The following is a 13351-nucleotide window of genomic DNA, read 5'->3' as shown; positions in this document are numbered from 1 at the left end:
CAGTGTCTAAGTAGTCAACCTGACCTTCTCTACCACCTTTCTTCTGATATGGGTGCAATCTTCCTTTGACATGTAGAGCTGAGAAGTGTTATTAAAGAAACACAGCACAGCATGAAAATAAGATACACTGATACACTAGAGTTTCTTCAAGGAAGTGGCAGTAGAAAGCTCAAAGCTGCTAAGAAATCACTCTTTACAACATCTTGTATGTTTAATGATTTACATTTTGGGACTAAAAGGTTTCAGCATGAGTTTTGTCTGTGTGTGGTAATTTGGTCCCCTGTTACTGATAGCACTTTCTAGTGTTAAGCACCTGTTGGCTGTAATATTTCCTCAGAGTGTGTTCCCATATTAGTCTGCTTGCTGTTCAGATATGCTTCCCACATCTTGCAATCATTATTGTACTCGGGAGAAAAAGGAAGGGGCAAAAGGACATGGTTTCAAAGTGTGTTTCTGCCCAATTCATTTTGACTCTGTTTGGAGACCAAAGCAAAGCTTTATTGAGGCACGTCCTTCCTCAGCCATTCATCACCACTAAGCTGAGATATAACCAGCAATAACATGGCTTGGGATAGATTAGCAAAGCCATCTCACTTGTCATACCTTGTTTGGGCTTCAGAACTGTCCCATTTTTTGGTTATGTATTATACTATTGAAAAAATATCTCAGGCACATTTTTAAACATTTTTTTAAACTGTCAGCACAACTCCTGTAAAAACTTCACAATTCCGGTAAAATCCCTCTGGAGACTATATTGGGATACAGAATAGTCTAATAACATGGTCTTGTTAAATGGCAGTAACTGCCATTGCCATCATATCAGCAGAGGCATTCCTGTCTCTGACCTTGTCTGCACTGACCAGGATACTATGAGCATAGCTGGAACTCCTGACCTGGAGCTGCCCTGACTTCCTTCTGTTACCTGGACCTCCATTTCTGTGCTGGGACAGCTGTCTGCATGTGTGTCCTACTTAATAACTTGACATGTCTGTCACCTCTTAGTAGGTCAGAACATGTCACTCACTGGTGATCACATTGCTGGGCACATAGTTCTGACTGCAGAATGTGCTACTGGCAACAGTGGCGGACATACAGGATAGCTCAGTGAGATGATGTTTCTGCAGACAGCCACCCCAGCATGGGAACAGAGGGCTTCCAGATTGTCTCTAAAGATTTGGGATAAGAGGTACATTTCAAAAATTCATGTCCTAGGGGCTGAATGTGCTGGATGTCATCTCTTTGCATCAGAACTGGGATTTGAACTATATGTCATATGAATGGGACACCACCAAAAGTGAAGGAAACAGTTCTTTTGACCTGTGTGGACAAGGCCTTCGTCATTAATTCCATGGTCTTCGCCATTCCTAGTGTAAACATGTTTGAACATACAACACAGTTCTTCCAAGGAAGTATGTTCCTCTGTCAAATAGTGTTTGATGAACATCTTGATTCAAAGGCCTGCATTGTATCTGGAATGCCAGTGTTAAGTAGCATTCCAGAGCCTAAGTAGAAGGACAGACTCCCATCTAATTTCATTTTATTGTGTTTTCTTTGCAACTATCTGCCATTTTTCATCTAAGCAATAACTATACAGTATAGGATGAAACCACTTCACCTCATATCCCCTCCTCATTTGTCCTTGTCTCTATCTTTCTGTGAAAGCCTTATAATTAAACAGTTAATTGACACTTGAGTACTCTTTCAATACAAATATTTATTTTCTGGGTAAAGCTCTGACTTGCCATTGCTTCCTGAATGTCCTGGTCAACTACCAGTCAGGAAAGATCCTGGTTCTGCACACACATCTCCAGACTATCTTCTAGTTGACAGGGTCAGAATTGGACTGTGAAGAATGTTTGTCCTGTTACAGCATTTGAACTAAATTCATGTTCTGGAAGGACTTACTCCCTGAAGCAAAAATATATATATATATATATATATATATATATATATATGAGAACACATATCTCAATCAAGCATTGTAAAAATCTCAGGAGAAGAAAGAAACATTGGAGATTATCAAATGGGAGGAAAGTATCCTTCTCCCGTGCTTAATTAACATTAGTAGTGCAATTGGGGGAAACTGCTGCTGAGGGAGGTTGCCAATGAAAATCAAAACACAGGGTTGCAGGAAAGGCCACAACTTTATTCAATCAAACCAAACAGGGGTAGGGTTGGCCCCAAAGCATAAGGTCTAGTTCTGACATCAATCAATCCCTGGTTGGTCGATGAACCGAATTGCTTGATCACAGCCAAGCTTTGGGATGACAAAGGGGCAAAGAAAATGCCCTCTCAAGACATGCAATTGGCCGATTGCATGTTTGCAGTTGAGAGATGTTTAATCAATGTGGCCCCTGCAATGGCCACACCACATGTCCTCAACTGTCCCGGGTCCCGAAGGACTCCTGATCCAGTGCTAAGCAGCCCTGGAAACCGCCCAACAGATCCAGGACCTATGCAACCACCACAGAAGGCTGTTCCAAGCAGGAATGACTTCCACCAACTCTACAAAACCAAACCAAAATCAAACGTAGAATTCCGAACAGGAGTCCATATGTGGGTGAACATAACCAGTAAAGGCTCCAGATTTCCACCTGCCCAGTCTCTTGATATATTCAACTGGCATGCTGTATTCTGCTGCCGAGGTTGATGCGCCAATACGAAAGGAATGTTCCCTAAAGTCCTCAGGAGGGAGTCCTAAATGTTGGATGGCCATGCACAGCACTGGCACCACTTGGAAATGCATCAAAGGGGATCCATTCGCATGGCAAAATAAAGGGCCATAAGCCTGAGGGCAAACTGACATAAATTTGCGCAGTGCCCATACTGTTGGGAGCCTTGGAGCTGTCTCAGAATGATGGTCGATCTGTGACCCAGGCCCCGGCAGAAGCAGCTCCCCCCGGCAGCAACCAGGCCGGCCCCGGTAAGTCAGGGAGGTCCCATTTATCACACAGACACCCTGTGCTTATCCGGCTCTTTTTCCATCTGTAAACAGTAATGGTCCCGTCATTTGGTATTAACGGGAACTCCTGTTAATAACCAGTGACAGGTCCATTACTATTTACAGGCAGTAGAAGAATTCGATAAGCTTGTGGGGTTGATAATCTTCCCTCCGATTGCAGTAATAACACAAATTAAGCACAGGAGAAGAATGCTTTCCTCTCCTGTGTGATAATCTCCACAGTTCACTAGACTAGCCACCATGGCTGGATGAACAGGTAAGAAAGCTGAAAGACAAAACTCCCAAATTTCCATGCACACCAGTGATCTAAACAGCTCCCTTTGCTGCAATGTGAAGGTTTCTAAATACACAGGGAGAGGAAAGACACTAATTTTTTTTTACCCAAGATCACATGACATGGATCCTTTCAAGATGTCTCTCATAAATTACAGAGACATTGGTCCAAAATAGATGGCACTGATCAGGGCAGTTGGAGCCTCCCCATTTAGGCTGGATTGGGGCCACAGCAAACAGACGCACAGATCCAATCCAGCCAGCTTCTGCCCCATTTTCCATTTGGGGTGGAAAAAAGCTGCCCATTTGTCTCCAAAGCTGGCTTTTCACCAGCTCCAGGGGCATCTGAACACCATGTTTCTGAGTCACTCGGAACCTGCCAAGATGTAATCACTGACATAGCATCTGGGTGACTTGGCGGTGTGGTGCATCTGAACACCATGCCCCCAAGCTTGCATGAAGCCAGCTTTACTGAGCTGTCTGTTTCACCCCATTGTTTAGTGGCATTAGTATCACACTTCGGTTCCATAGGTTCTGGTGCCAATATCAGACATTTTCCCCTGTACATCTGAATTAATTGTTCCATATGGTACAACACTGTTCACAATTAGTTGTTCATATGCTGTCTTTACACTCAAATATTTTAAAGGAAATTTTAGTTAAATTTGCTCTTTGATAGCAGTTACACTCTCATGCACTGATAAATAGTAACAGAACCTGTATGAAAAAGATATGTCAAGTTCTCTTATGAAAACTTTCCATATTGTTTCACAGTACAATATTTTTATTCTAGGAAGAATCAATGATAATAAATAACAATAAAATAAAGATGCAAAGTTCTTTGAATGAAAAGATGGAGATTTTGCTTATTGCTAGTAGATAATGAATCTCATAATAGATTCCAATACTCATAATACATTTTCATGACAAGAAATAAATAGATTGCTCTAAGATTTACTCATTGCAAATGTAATCTTGATTATTTGATTAATTTTCTTTGCATTTTACTCCTTGAATAAATTGAGGAGCTATTGTCAATTGGTTTATAGCAGGGGCAGACAAAGTCTGTCCTGGGGCAATACGCACCCAGAGTGTTTTTGTGGTCCTTGACAGACAGCATTCTTTTTTTCCTTTTTTTTGGCCCCAAAAGGTGAATTGTTGGTATCCAGAGGCAAAAAATTGATTCCTAAGCCCACCCCAGTTGGCCACCCCTAGTTTACAGGTTTTAGTGTCATCAAACTGTAGCCAGAATTGTTTCTGCAGAATTTTTGCAAACAATGTTGTTAGGGATATTTGAAACAAGGAAGATATAATATATCAGATAAAGATTGCAGCCAATTACAACCACAACAGGTTAACATTTCTTTTGAGCAAGATGTGAACTAATGATAATGGGCTGGGGAGGAGGAATCAGCTGTCACCCTTATTTTGGGTGTGTAAGTTTTGGGCCACTGCCAGAGAGACATAAGATAGGAATGGAATGTGCTGACTCTCAAATACAGTACAAAGTGAAAAAGCAATCAAATGAGGTCTGGATTTGTATTTCTACCTGTTGCAGTCTCTCCTTGTCTGAGAACATCTTGGCAATTCTGTGACCTTGTATTTTCTTTGGGAATGAACTAGCTGCTCAGTTTTTTCTTTCTCCTTCCTTTTACAGCATCTGCATTATATTCTTCTTATCTGTGTATTGTCAAAAGGAGATGCTTTAGACACATAACAACACTGGGGCCAAATTAATAATATTATTTTTTGTCTTCTCTGGTGCGTGTGTTCTAATGCATCCCTTATATATCTGAAATGGGGTGCTTTGCCTTGACATGAAAGCAGAGAGATCAGGTTGTAAAGGAATCTCAGAGGAGCAGAATAAAAAACAGCTGTTATCCACTTGTATTATTTCCCCCACCTTCCTTACTGCTTAAGAATTGTAAGATAATGATGTGAAACAGTGGGCTGCCTCCAGCCATAAGAGCTTTTTCCACAAAACTGAGATGCCATGTGTTTGAATCATGACTCCTTTCCAGTCCCTAATGTGCTCATTTTGGCTCTTCTCATGGCTGCTGGTTGCTTAGTGAGCTGATAAATGTGAAGGAGGAAAACCACCTTTGATAGATACTCAATTGGACATGCCAGTTGGCAAATCTCCTACAGGTAGCCCACTAAAATTAGGAGCAAAGCCTGTAGGGTCTTGTGATTTTGTTCACAACTGTGAACAAGGAATAGCTGTTCCTCCATATCTAACTAGAGAGTGCAAGGCTGGTCAGAATTAATCAAGATGCATTTAACACTGTTACACATGCCTTGAAAGAAAGGGCATACTTGGGACAATATTTCACTTGGTTAGGATAGGAATTGAAAAACTGCCCGTAAAAAGTCATATTCTGCAGTAGGGCTTCTGTCAGGAATTTGGGATTGCAAGTGAAGAGGCTGATACAGGGTTCATTCCTCTTCAGTTCCAGACTGTTCTCAGAGGTTTCACAGCATTTGCCTAGACTGACAGGCCTAAACTGCATTTAACTCCCAGAGGCAACCTTTCAAACTGCAGATGTTGCTGTGTGACTGCAGTAGAAGTCATCCATCTCTCCCACCCCACATCCAATGATTTATGGGCTCAAGATGGATCAACCAGTGGAGGCCATAACTCCTACCTCTTTGTAGGAGAGGATGGTCATTTCCTCCTTTTAATGAATTATAATTGTTAGCGGATACTGCTTGAAATTTGTCTCTTTTCTTAAAGGACAAGGGGGAAAAAACACATGCTGGATTCTGCTGAGGACACATGTAATAAAATATATTCAGAACATAAGATTCCTTTCCAAGGAAATCAACATTTAGTCCACCACCCTGACTTGTTGTGAGGGGGTGGCATATTTAAGTCAACAACACTAGAAGTCCCATGAAAATACACTTTTTTCATGGAAATCTAAATAAATAAATAAAGGGAAAGGGAAAGGGAAAAAAGTTTTGGTTTCACAATTCTGATTTGCCTTGCATGTGTTTGTCAAAATAACCACAGAACACCAATATGGGAGAAAGGCCACAACTTTATTAAACCATTGGTAGGGTTGGCACAAAGCATAAGGTCAGGATCTGTGCAATCAAACAACCACCCTGTTGATTGATTATCCAAAGCCGGGTCCCTACCCGGTGCTTGGGATGACCTAGGGGCAAAGGAACACCGCTTGAGCGCAAACCATGCCTTGCGTTCTCCAATTCACAAAGCCCCTAGTCACCGGGAGGCACACCTGCGTTCTGGCCCCCGCAATGGCCAGACGCCTTCGCTCATCGCCCCCGGGTACCTTGTGACTCCCAAACCAGAACTCCATAGCCCTGGTACCACCAACGTTCAGATCCTGGCCTATGCTGCCGCAAAGTTGTGACAAAAAACCACCTAAAACAGCGGTGGGCGGGTGGGAGAAGCTCGAGGCTAGCTCCCTTCCCAAGCTTGGCTCCGCTCTGCTCGGAGCCAAGCGCCGACTGAGGCGGAGAGGCCTCCAAGCAGCAATTTATACTGCTCGGCCCCTCCCCTCTGCGTCCTTTGCGGGGCCCCGCCCCCAAGGCCGAGCCCACCAATGGGCAGCCTTGGAGGACCGGAAGCCCCGCACCAGTAAGCCCGGCTCCTAGAGCGTCCCTAGGCCGGAAGGGCCGCCCCTTCCGGCCCCACCAGCCAATCAGGAGCCGAGGCAAGCCCCAGAGCACTCTGGGGCTTGTAGTTTTGCCGCGCTGCTGCGGCAAAGCAGTCTGCCCCGCTATCGGGGCGACTGCATTTTGCCTTGCATGTGTTTGTCAAAATAACCACAGAACACCAATATGGGAGAAAGGCCACAACTTTATTAAACCATTGGTAGGGTTGGCACAAAGCATAAGGTCAGGATCTGTGCAATCAAACAACCACCCTGTTGATTGATTATCCAAAGCCGGGTCCCTACCCGGTGCTTGGGATGACCTAGGGGCAAAGGAACACCGCTTGAGCACAAACCATGCCTTGCGTTCTCCAATTCACAAAGCCCCTAGTCACCGGGAGGCGCACCTGCGTTCTGGCCCCCGCAATGGCCAGACGCCTTCGCTCATCGCCCCCGGGTACCTTGTGACTCCCAAACCAGAACTCCATAGCCCTGGTACCACCAACGTTCAGATCCTGGCCTATGCTGCCGCCACAAAAGGCCTACTAAAGAGGCCTGCCGCCAACCCTGCCAAGAGCGATTTAATGTCCACCACATTGATCCAAATGTGGGCGAACGTAGCCAACAAAGGCCTTGGATCTCCAGCGTCCCACTTGCTTGATATCCCTGGCAGGCATGCCAGCCCCAGAGGCCGCAGTGGCCGCACCAATCCGAAAAGAATGTCCACCAAACTCCCTGGCAGGGAGTCCCAAACTTGAAATGACCATTCTGAGCACAGAAACAAACTGGTATCTTGTCAGGGGAGAACCATCCACATGTATGAAAAGAAATTCGGCCAACGAAGGCCTAACATCCCAGAAGAATCGAAGAGCTTTAACTGGGCAAACAGGGGAGCCACGAAAGCGACGTAGCACCACATTCTGACCAACCCCTAACTGGTCGCACTTGGAGCGACGCAAAGTTAAAGAGACACCGTGCTTTATAAAATTTAAGTCGGAAGCACGCAGTGCCCTGCCAGACAAATCGCTCTTGGACCCAGCAACTAATTCGCCTAAACGAAAGGCGCCAAAAAATGCAACTGCAAATGCAGCACAAAACAGCTGAACTTCGTATTTAGAAGAACAAATGACAGGAAGAGTAGCACAAATTTTACCGAGCAATTGTAAACAAATAGGACGTCTTGTGTCCTTATTAACAGCATAAGCGCGCTTCCAACCTTCAACTGTCCTTTTTACCAAAAAAGAGGCACATGGATCGGCAAATCCCCCAGCCTTAGAGAAAAAAGAAATACCAGCCAAATGGATGGACATTGTCTTAGGAGCCACCTTATTGTGGCGTAACCAAACTAAAAAACGCAACACCACCTCGGTAGACAAAGGCCAAACGTGCTGAATTCCGGAGTCATTAAAATAATCTGACAGCTTTCTTATGGCATTTTTGTAAGTCTTCAATGTGGAAGGAGCAATGGATCCCAAAATCCCATCCATTATTTCTGACAGCCAACCTCCCACATGGAAGCAGGACATGGGGTAGGTTGAAGGTCTGCCTCTGGGGCTAATTGTCGAAATCGCTGAAACTGAAAACGAGAAATTGCATCAGCAATGCCGTTATATATTCCATGAACATGTTTAGCTAGGAAGGAAATATTGTTAATCAAACAACACAACACAAACTTCCTTAACAAACTCACAACCCTGGGGGATTTTGCTGACTGCTTGTTGATAATTGACACCACAGCTTGGTTATCGCACCAGAAAAGGACTCTTTTGTTTGAAAATAGGGTGCACCAAATTTGAATGGCCACAACAATGGGAAAAAATTCCAAGAATGTCAGATCTCTGAGAATGTCTGACCCTTGCCAGGCCTCAGGCCAGCGCTCAGCACACCAGTGGCCATTGAAAAATAAACCGAAACCAATGCTCCCAGCAGCATCTGAATGAACCTGCAAAGAGTCATTAATGTGCCAGGTTCTCTGCCAAATGGCAATACCGTTGAAACTCTTGAGAAATTGGAGCCAAATGCGAAGGTCATCCTTAACATCTTTAGTGATCCTAATGTGATGGTGAGGCAGCCGCGGACCTGCTAAAGATCTGGCTAATCTAGCACAAAAGGCTCTGCCAGGAGCCACCACCTTGCATGCAAAATTAAGATGTCCCAGCAGGGATTGTACCTGCTTTAGCGTGAGCTTGGGAGCCTGGAGGGCCTGCTCTAAAAGTTCGCACAGCACACCAATTTTTGAATGAGGTAAAGAAGAAAAACCATTGACTGAATCTAACTGAATGCCTAGAAAGGACATAGCATTAGCTGGACCCTCTGTCTTGTCAGCCGCAAGCGGAACCCCAATTTCCGCAGCTAGGGAAGAAAAGGCAGTTAATAAATCCAGACACATGTTAGAATTAGCAGGTCCCACAAACATAAAATCATCCAGATAATGCGTAACCAAAGAAGAAGACGCCCTATGCTTTAACTCCCACTCCAGAAAGGTGCTAAAGGTTTCAAATGCTGAGCAACTTATGGAGCAACCCATAGGCATAGCCTTGTCGAAGTAAAATTGACCTTCAAATTGGAAACCAAGGAAATGAAAATCGTCCGGATGAACCGGAAGGAGTCTAAAGGCTGACTGAATGTCACACTTGGCCATAAGTGCACCTGGGCCGCAGGACCTGACTAAGCGAACTGCATGATCAAAGGAAGCGTATTTAACTGAGCAAAGCTCATCAGGGATGGCATCATTGACAGAAGACCCTGGGGGGTGAGAGAGGTGATGAATTATCCTGAACTCCCCAGGAGCTTTCTTGGGTACGACACCCAAAGGAGAGATATGGAAATTATCGAAAGGAGGTGCAGGGAATGGGCCAGCAACCCGCCCCGCCTGGATCTCCTTGTTGATCTTTAAACGGAGTACCTCAGGCATGGATCTGGCAGATAGCAAGTTCTTGGGAAACCAATGTGCCAAATGACCTGAAACAGGAATCCTAAACCCAAATACAAAACCATTGGCCAAATAAGAGGCAGCTTGCTTATCAGGATAAGCTTGTAGCAATGGAATAAGAACCTTAGGATTTACCGGAGAAAAGGCTAACGAAAATGCCTGGGTGGGAACAACCGAATTATTTTTGGCTCCCTGCTTGACCGGCACTCGGCCCCCCGGCCCCATCGCCTTTTCCGGTGGTTGCAGAAGCAGGGCGCCCGCCTCGAAAGGGCTGGGAAGCTTGAGAAGGACGGGAACAAGAAGATTTAGGGTGGGACCCTCTACAAATGGAACAGCAATGCTCATATTTACAATTAACACGGGTACAACGACTAGAATTGTAGTCCCAACAAGATAGAAACTTGGAGTCCTTTTTTACAGGCCCTTTTTGAGAGCCCTTGGGCCTCGCTGACGTGCCCACTTCCAAGAGCCAAATCTCGTGATGAAGAAGGTCCCAACGTTCACGAGAGTTCTGCGATGCATGTTGGCGAAATGCAGCATCATAGGAAATAGCAGCTGCATCTCCAGCGAACGCCCTGGCGCGCTGCACGTTCAACAGATGGCTAAGCAAATGCCAAGCACGCTCAGGGAACGCCATAGACACTACAGCGGCAAAGATGGTAAAGCCCTCCAACCAATTAGAAAAAGTAGGCTCAGCCGGAGCAACCTTAGGCTCATGCCTGTTCTTTTTAGTTGAAGTGACTGCAACCGCCTCCTTTCCTTTAGGCTGCAGCAAGGTGAAAACATCCACGTAGCAACCTCGAAGAATGTTGTTACGTATCTTCTTCGACAGATGGGCTCCAGGAGGGCGCTCTCCGGGAGAGCAAACCGGGAACTCAGCTGCCAGCGGATCAACCCAAACACCTTGCACCCCAGGTCGCCAAGCTCGCTTCTTAATGGCCCACCGCGGCAAGCCCGGGACCATAGCATGGTCAACCCAAAAGCCATCCCTACCCACTGGCACATCAGGGTGAAAACCACCTGTAGGAGCTGATTGAACCGAACCAGCCTTCCGCGCTCTCCGTCGTTTCCTCTTGGCCTTGCGCTTTCTCTTCTTGTCCCGGCGCCGCTGTGTCGCTGACACTCCGGAAAGGTCATCCTCGTCCGATGATGACGATGAAGAACTGGAACTCGAAGAGCTGGATGAGCTGGAAAGCTGAACCTCCCGTCGACGGGAACCAGGGCCGGACGACCGGGGGTCTTGAATAGCTGCGGAAGTGGATGGCTGTACCGACAGACTAGCGTCCTGATGTCTTGGCTGAAGAACTGGAACTGTAGGCGTCGATGGGTGAGGCATCCGACCAGCATCAACAGCATGCTGAATGAATTCGGTGATGGATCTGGATAAGTTGGCAATAGCATCTGGATTCATCCCAGCAGGAACAGCTGGCTGTGCAATGTCTGCCACAGGAGGATTGCTCACACTGTGCGGGCCAGCATGTGCAAATGTAGTAGTGAGGGGCCCATGACTAGAGGCCTGAGACCTACTTGGCAAAACATGAGGATTTATAACCGTCCGAGCCCTGCGAGCCTCAATCCTCTGTGACCTTTTAGGAGACATCTTGGACAGATGTAAAAAACAGGCAACTGCTGAAATTGCAGTACACAGTCACAGGCACTGGCAAGCAGAAAAGATCAAGGTGTGTAAAGGTCCCCACACAGCAAATGACCAAGCTAATTGGCACTAAAGGACAGTGTCCAAGGACTGCAAAAATAACCCCAAGGGTTATAAAGGGGTGAAAACAATAATATTAAGGACCCTTTATTGCTGCAATGGCCATTCCCGCCAAAATTAGGCACTTAAAATGGCGCTCCCGCCAAAAAGGGGGAACAAAATGGCGCTCCCGCCAAAAAAGGAGCTCAAAATGGCGGCTCCCGCCAAAACTGGGGCCTAAAATAAAGGCCTGGCGCCAAAATAAGGCCCAAAATGGCGCCTCCTGCCCCCAGCAGGCACCCTAGGGGGTGGGGGGACTCACCCCAATGGCCGCCGGGCCGCGGAGAAGCCGGCAAAATGGAGGCCGCGGACCAAGGCAAATGAGCCCGGTGGAATGGGGATCCGGGGAGGGAACCTCCCCAAACCACACCACCCCACCAACCTCGGCCCTGTCGGCCTCCAAAGGAAGGGAGAAGCTCGAGGCTAGCTCCCTTCCCAAGCTTGGCTCCGCTCTGCTCGGAGCCAAGCGCCGACTGAGGCGGAGAGGCCTCCAAGCAGCAATTTATACTGCTCGGCCCCTCCCCTCTGCGTCCTTTGCGGGGCCCCGCCCCCAAGGCCGAGCCCACCAATGGGCAGCCTTGGAGGACCGGAAGCCCCGCACCAGTAAGCCCGGCTCCTAGAGCGTCCCTAGGCCGGAAGGGCCGCCCCTTCCGGCCCCACCAGCCAATCAGGAGCCGAGGCAAGCCCCAGAGCACTCTGGGGCTTGTAGTTTTGCCGCGCTGCTGCGGCAAAGCAGTCTGCCCCGCTATCGGGGCGACTGCATTTTATGGGGTTTGCCCTGTTCATCATTAATATTTGTGAGGCTTGTTTAATACGTGACTTCCAAATGCTGCCAAAGATTTTATCCAACACATCTGTTTGTGTCTATGAAGCTGCAGCACCGAAGAGCTCCAGGCACAATGCACAATGGAAAATATTAAAACACTGATGAGGCAAGACTTGAAGTCTGAGGATTGATTTCCCTAGACCATGTATATATCAATAGGATTTATGTGTATTCTACCTAAATTTGTTAAATTTAATGGAAGAAAGAAGCTTGCTAACTATGCTTTGAAGGAGGAGGAGGACAGGTCAGAAACACACCCTGTATATATTCTTCCCCTACAACCTGCATATGCCATCACCTACATTCCAAGCTATCCCAACTACTTCAACATGAAACTTCCATGAGGCATGCAATGTTTGTATAAGGAGCAATGTGAAACAAACAAGGAACCATCAAAAGACTCGGTGAATAGCCTTGAGCAAATTGAAGATCTCTAGCCTAACCAGCCATGGTAATTAAATGAAAATCAAAATTAGCTAGTGCAGTAATATATATATATGACACATTCAGACTAGTTCCAAGACTTTATGTAAGACAGAAAAGATATAAATTATTTTTTTAAAAAAATAACATAAAATAATTGGAGGTTTTAGCCTCATATGTACATTTTATGTTTTATATACTTTATTAGGTTATCCATATAAATGTACAAATCACAAACATCAATTACACAAACAAATTATAATATACCTCTAAAATAAACTCATCTAATATATATCTAAATGAGATTGGTTCATTTGGTACATTTCAATTAGTTCCTTAGGGCCAGGAGATTCCCCCTCCTCTTTCTTCTTCTAACCCTCCTCTTCTCTATATATGTATATTTTATTAATGGACAACAGATTGTTCTCTTATGATGCCATGAAATAATTACATGCCAAACATGGAGATTTTTAGGAATAGGAACTAAAACAGCAAGCAAAGTGATTCTGCCTCAGTGGTTTTCCAACGGGTATCTTTCAAACATCCCATGAGGAAAAAGCAA

The 13351-nt window shown here is 45.8% G+C and overlaps 1 protein-coding gene across 1 annotated transcript in view; it reads right to left on the bottom strand.

Moving 5' to 3' along the window:
- The window catches only part of ADGRL2 (adhesion G protein-coupled receptor L2), a 709985-nt gene that overhangs the window by 623109 nt on the left and 73525 nt on the right, over window positions 1-13351 (bottom strand). The window lies entirely within an intron of this gene.

The sequence above is a fragment of the Sceloporus occidentalis genome, unplaced genomic scaffold (assembly GCF_023333645.1).
Source record: "Sceloporus occidentalis isolate IW3139 unplaced genomic scaffold, rSceOcc1.0.p SCAF_3, whole genome shotgun sequence".
Lineage (NCBI taxonomy): Eukaryota > Metazoa > Chordata > Lepidosauria > Squamata > Phrynosomatidae > Sceloporus > Sceloporus occidentalis.
This window is presented reverse-complemented; position numbering and strand designations above follow the sequence as displayed.